We start from the raw sequence: 6,731 nt of genomic DNA on the forward strand, positions 1-6,731 counted from the left end.
GGCATCCAATATTTCAGCAAATAGAAACCTTATCCAAACAAAGGTAGGGTAGAGCCATTACTTTCAATCAAAAGCACATGTGAAAAAACAGTAAAAATGGACTGGACGCTTGCTGGATTCAAAACACACCCTCGTAAAATGCAGAGTTTGATGCTGGATAATTATTGAAGGTTTATTGTAAAACGTGAGAAAATGATTTATTGTGTCTCTCAGCACTTTATATTGGAAAAGGTTATAAAACATATGTCAAAATTAAATCCATGTAGTGGAAAAGTTCTTAACTTCTTTTTGATGACATTGCTTTTACTGTTATTGACCTTGTCTTTATTATACAAAGAAGACAAACAGAAGAAACTAATGATGTAAAGTGGCATATATTTAGTAGTATTTACATTTTTTATCCCTTTTTTTTTATTAAAAATATTAAACGTCTGGTGAACACATTTACATAAAGGGTCACTCAGACTTTTCCACATAGTCTGTAAAATAAGCTGAAGGAAAAATTGAATGTGTATTATTTAATAAATTACATGGGACTTATGAAAAGAAAACAAATAAAACCCAGCAGCTGCAACATTTACAAAGGACAAAAAAAAAAAAAATCCAATGTTTTATGAAATGTTGTGGTCATTTCATAGAAACGCCAGATGTTTAAGTTTACTCGCTGATCACAATGAGTGATCAGCGAGTAAACTTATCTGGGAGTTCTGAATATACTGCAATGTAAATGCATAGTAAATGTAGGTTTGGGAAATTTACTGCACAAAACTTGTAAATAATACTGCAATTACTGTAACACAAGTAATTTGCAGGTCCACATAAACCTCAGGTTCATGCTGCTTTAACAACAACCTTAAAAAAAAACTCAAAGTCATGGCACTACAAAGAGTTTTCTACAGCTTTGCTGTTATTAACTGTAATGTTTTTGTAAAACAAAACAAGAGGCATGAGAAGCTGTATTAATTGTGAAGCAACAAGTCCCATGACCTTTAAATGAAATGCATTTTGAACCTAATGAGGCATACTGAGAAGAACAATAGCAACTGCACAGTCATGCTGCTACATTTGATGTTTTTGCACATTGTACATCTCCTGTTGGAGATGATAGAAAAAATATATACAGTATTAAAACACTGAAGTTGTACAGTTGCCACATTCTCTGACACGATGAAAACTAATTGCATTGAAATATGTCATTATGAATTCCTGAATTATGATGCAATAATAAAATAAAAGTGGCGTCTACCTAACCAAACATATCCCTGCATATTTGTACTCTGAGAGGAGCATATCAAAGCATTGTGTCCATAGATGACATCTGCAAAACATTAGCTCATAATGGCTCTTATGAAGTCTTATTTATACTCATGAAGCCTTCTCAAATGCAGACACACAGTTACTGTATTGGGGGATTTTAGTGACCCTTAAACCCCTCAGGGTTTATTGCATCAGTCTGTCTTCAAAATACATTTTTAAAATATGATTAGTTAGATTGGATTATATGGCCATTTGACCACGCAAATATTTTCACTTTTTAGAGTTTGGTTAACTTTCATCATGTTTATGCACTGTAAGCGACTTGAAACAATTTGCGAATGTGGTTTATATGTATATGCTGTATGTACCCAGCTGAACAGGTACACCAGGGAAGTTGAAGCCAAGAGAATAAACCGAATGTTCTCCACTGAGCCATCCAAGGTGTACTCTCAGTGGCAGAGTAGAAACATGAGAGCAGACCCACCAAGGGTGGAGACTGAACAATTCTGGAAGAACATATGGGAGAAGGAAGCATCACATAACAACAATGACCAATGGCTGGTGGACCTGACAGCAGACCACAGCACACTCCCTGAAGACCCAGTAATCATCACAATGGCAGACATCCAAGAAAGGGTCTCAAGTATGAAGAGCTGGACAGCACCAGGCCCTGACATGATCCACACCTACTGGTTAAAGAAGCTAACTTCACTCCATGAGCACCCATTGGGACAAATGAACCAGCTACTAATGGATGGAACCCACCCTGAGTGGTTAACTGAAGGCTGGACAGTCCTGATCCTAAAAGACCCTCAGAAGGGAGCAGTACCATCCAACTACCCCCAATAACCTGCCTCTGCACAACATGGAAGCTCCTGTCAGGCATCATGGCAGCTAAGATGGGCAGGCACATGGCTCAATACATGAGCAGCACCCAGAAAGGAATTGATAGCAACATCAAAGGAGCAAAGCACCAGCTACTGGTTGATAAAGTAGTCACTCGAGACTGCAAGACCAGGCACACCAACCTGTGCACTGCCTGGATTGACTACAAGAAAGCCTATGACTCAATGCCTCACACATGGATCCTGGAATGCTTGGAACTGTACAACATCAACAGGACTCTAAGAGCCTTCATCAAGAACTCAATGGGAATGTGGAAAACAACCCTAGAGGCCAACTTCAAGCCAATTGCACAAGTCAACATCAAGTGCGGTATCTACCAAGGAGATGCTCTGTCCCCGCTGCTGTTCTGCATAGGGCTGAACCCCCTCAGCCAGATCATCACCAAGAGAGGTTATGGATACTGACTACGGAATGGAGCAACCATCAGACACCTCCTCTACATGGATGACATCAAGCTGTATGCTAGGAGTGAACGAGACATCGAATCACTGATCCACAACACTAGGATCTACAGCCAGGACGTCGTAATGTCATTCGGACTGGATAAGTGTGGTTGAATGCTAACAAGGAGAGGGAAGACAAGGAAGCTCCTTACAATGCACGGTGGGTTTCACCCCAAGTCCTGCATCCTGAGACTGTACACTAAGCAGAAGGAAGGAGGCTGAGGATTAATGAGTGTCAGAGACACTATCCAGGATGAAACCACAAAGATCCATGAATACATCAGGAAGGTGGCCCCAAGTGATGACATGCTTAGTGAACACCTCAGGTAGCAGAAACCAGAGGAACCAGAGAGAAGGAAGAGCAGGAACCCTCATGGAAGAACAAACCCCTGCATGGTATGTACCACCGTCAAATAGAAGATGTGGCTGATATCGAAAAACCCTACCAGTGGCTGGACAAAGCTGGACTGAAAGACAGCACAGAGGCACTAATCCTGGCAGCACAGGAACAGGCTCTAAGTACAAGTTCAATAGAGGCAGGGGTCTACCATACCAGAGAGGACCCCAGGTGCAGGTTGTGCAAAGACAATCCAAGACAATCCAACACATAACAGCGGGGTGCAAGATGCTACCAGGCAGGGCATACATGGAACACCATAACCAAGTGGCTGGCATAGTGTACAAAAACATCTGTGGCGAGTACAGGCTGGAAGTCCCAAAATCAAAATGGGATACACCTCCAAAGGTGGTTGAGAATGACCAAGCTAAGATCCTGTGGGACTTCCAGATACAAACTGACAAACTGGTAATGGCCAACCAACCGGACATAGTAATGGTGGACAAACAGAAGAAGAAGGCCATAGTGATAGATGTAGCAAAAATTAATTTATCAATAGTGAATCAAATTTTTGGGGGTTGTTTGCTTAAGTTGTTAGCCACTGTCAATCAAATACCATTAGACCCCACCCACACAGTGCCAAGGAGGTTATGATGTTACCCTTTTTGTTTGTTTGTTTGTGTGACTGTTTTTTTTGGTTTGTTGGTTTGTTTGCAGTATAATTCAAAAAGTAATGAATGGTTTTCTGGAGAGGAGAGTATGGCCCACAAAATAATCCATTAGATTTTGGTGGTGATCTTATCATCATCTGAATCCAGGAATTTTTTAAAGGATTCTTCAACATTGTGAGACAGGGCCAATTTCAGTATTTTTGCATGTAACTCTATACACAAAGTCTACAATGCTTGAACAAAAATTGCAAGATAACATCCGCATAAGATCTACCAGACACTAAAGTCTGATCCAGAATGTTCAGGCTAACCTGTGAGACTACAAATAATGCTACAGACCTCATTCATAAGGTGTCAACAAATTTGACATTTTCTCAAAAGTTACTGAGCTAGATCCTGAAGAAAACAACCATTCCTGAAATATAATTTTTCTTATATAACTTTCAAAGTAATAATGACGTCAGTGTGATTCCAGTGTTTTCGTGATCAAGAAATCATATTAGGATGGACATCAATAACAGGTGGGCAGCACGGAGACACAGTTGTTAGCGCTGCTGCAAAGCAAGAAGGTTCCAGGTTCGATACCTGGGTGATCAGGTGCCTTTCTGTGTGTTGTTTGCTTGTTCTCTCCGTACATGGGTTCTCTCCAGCTACTCCGGCTTCCTCTCACAGTTCAAAGACATGCAGTTTAGGTTAACTGGTGACTCTAAATTGCCTGGTGTGTGTGGTTGTCTATCTTTAAGTGTCAGCCCTGTGATAGACTGGCGATCTCACCCAGTGTCTGCTGGGTTTGGCTCCAGCCCCCCGTGACCCTCTTCAGGACAAGCAGTATAGATAATAGATGGATGGATCTCTGCCAGGTTAGGTGTAATGGCATTTTGGGAAACTGATCTGTAATGGCATTTTGGGAAACTGATCTGCCTTGGTGGAGGTTTGCACTCACCAAGTGTTTTCTGTCAGTGGTGTCACATTATTCCATGTGGCAAAAACACACAAAGAAATGGTTTGCAATGCACCAACAAAACACAGTGAAGAAGAAAACTGTAAAAATGGATTTAAACAATGCAGCTTAGAAACTGTTCAAAAAGCTAATTTTTCAAATGAAGCTCAGGTGAAAGCTCACTAAGGAAGATCTCTTCCTCCACATTCTGCTTGCTCATCAGTGGGTTGATGTGCCTCATGAAGGATTTTTCTACCTGTGTTCCTCAAGCTAATCAACCACTGGCTGTAGTTCTTTAGATATCATCACAGTTCTGCTCACTTTTCTTTCAGAACCACAGTTGTGGAGCCCACCTGCTCCCCTTCACCACCATATCTCCATAACGTCCAGGGACACTGTCGAACCTCCACCAACCTGATGACTCTCTTCCAATAGATCTATCTTTATTGAATCAGTGAACTTTTTTAAAACTTAATTTTATTAACATAATCCAAAATGTAATGTATTCATTTTCATCTTAGTTTTATCTCCTGCCTTACATTATAAAACCTTAACATAAGAAGCAACACGGAGCAGTAAGAGGTCCTATGAAATCAGTGATACAAAATACATTCTTTTATTCACTCATCATCATTGTATCATTGTAAATACACAAAACAAATCAACGGGAAGTATTCACAAACAAACAACATTTAATGGCATAGAAATTTTGACATCATTTACACAAATAGATTTGGAAATTAATATGCTTTTTTATTTTTTCTTTAATAACTATCCAATGCTTCCAGTTTATAAAATTGGTCAAAACTATCTATGCCTTTCCCCTCTTGTCTACACACACAGCTTTTATCATTACTACATTATTTGAATCTATCAGCTGTGTTCATCATACCTCCTCCCTTTACTCACCTAGATCATTTTGCTGTAACATTTATGATTCCTATTTTTATTATATGTACATGATATACATTGATTCTTAAATACATTTTCAATTTTTCCAATCTATTTACAATATAAGAGCTTATTGATATTTTAAATGGTTACAAAATGTGTAGTTGATGCTCTAAAAGCATTAAAGCGAAAGGATGCAAATGTGATATTATACTGACTACATAAGGAAGTGGAGTTGTACCAAAACAAGCATCGCTTCACCTCCAGTAGAACAGAGAAGTGAAAACGCCCTACTTTATAAGAATACTGAAGAGGATGAAGACCACTTTTTTTCCTCAGAATTCTTACTTTAAATCTCACTTTTATGAAAGTCAGAATTTTGAGATTAAAGTCAGAACTCAAATACATTTTGTACAGTGGCCCTAATCCTCTTCTGTAGAAGAAAGTATGCAGTCATGTAACAGGACCGTGTGCCAAAACGTTGCATTTATGGAGCATTTTCAGATGTCCTGTCCTACTGGCTTTGTAAACAGAAACATTTGCCCTTCCATCATATCTTTGAATCCCATTCCTGTGATTAGAAAAGCAGAACCATTTTCCATCTAGTACTGCCACCACTGTTTCTGCAGTAGAACACTACCACAGTGCAAAGTGTTTTAACCCACACAGTGCTATCACAGTAGGTCGCAGCTGTATCTGACTGAGCAAATGAAGTTCCCACAGTGGACACCTTACTGGTTTCCTGTGTTCTTGTGGCTACAAATTGAGCAAGGAGATAATTCCCCTGATGGAACTTATTATTCTAATGTAAACATTCTTCCATTCTTTGGTTTAAGAGAATAATGCATCACACTGAAGTCTCAGAATGATCTTACACAAGTCAAGCTCTAGAGTGAACAGTGTATGCAATTAGCTCATAGCTTCATACGATATGGCTAGTATTTAAAACAAACAATATGAAGAATGAGATATTGAAATATGGCAAATCCACTGCAAATCCGGTTGTGAAACACACAGTATTATTGATCTTTTAAATAAGCGTACTTTGGACTAAGATATGGCTTCTATGTCTTATTGTAATAAGTTGAATTTTGATCAAAGACCGCTATGTCTGTTGCCTCCATCCAGAAAAAGTCCATACTGTACCCATCACAGCAACTACTGGCTTGTGGCTCCCTGAATGTCATGAGAATGTGTAAAAAGTTTGTATTTGGGAGTAAACACACCATGAGCTCATTGATATTGTGAGGTGCGTGTGTGTGTGTGTGTTTTTGGATGTGTGTGCA

This window comes from Monopterus albus, unplaced genomic scaffold (assembly GCF_001952655.1).
Source record: "Monopterus albus unplaced genomic scaffold, M_albus_1.0 scaffold15.1, whole genome shotgun sequence".
Classification (NCBI taxonomy): Eukaryota; Metazoa; Chordata; class Actinopteri; order Synbranchiformes; family Synbranchidae; genus Monopterus; species Monopterus albus.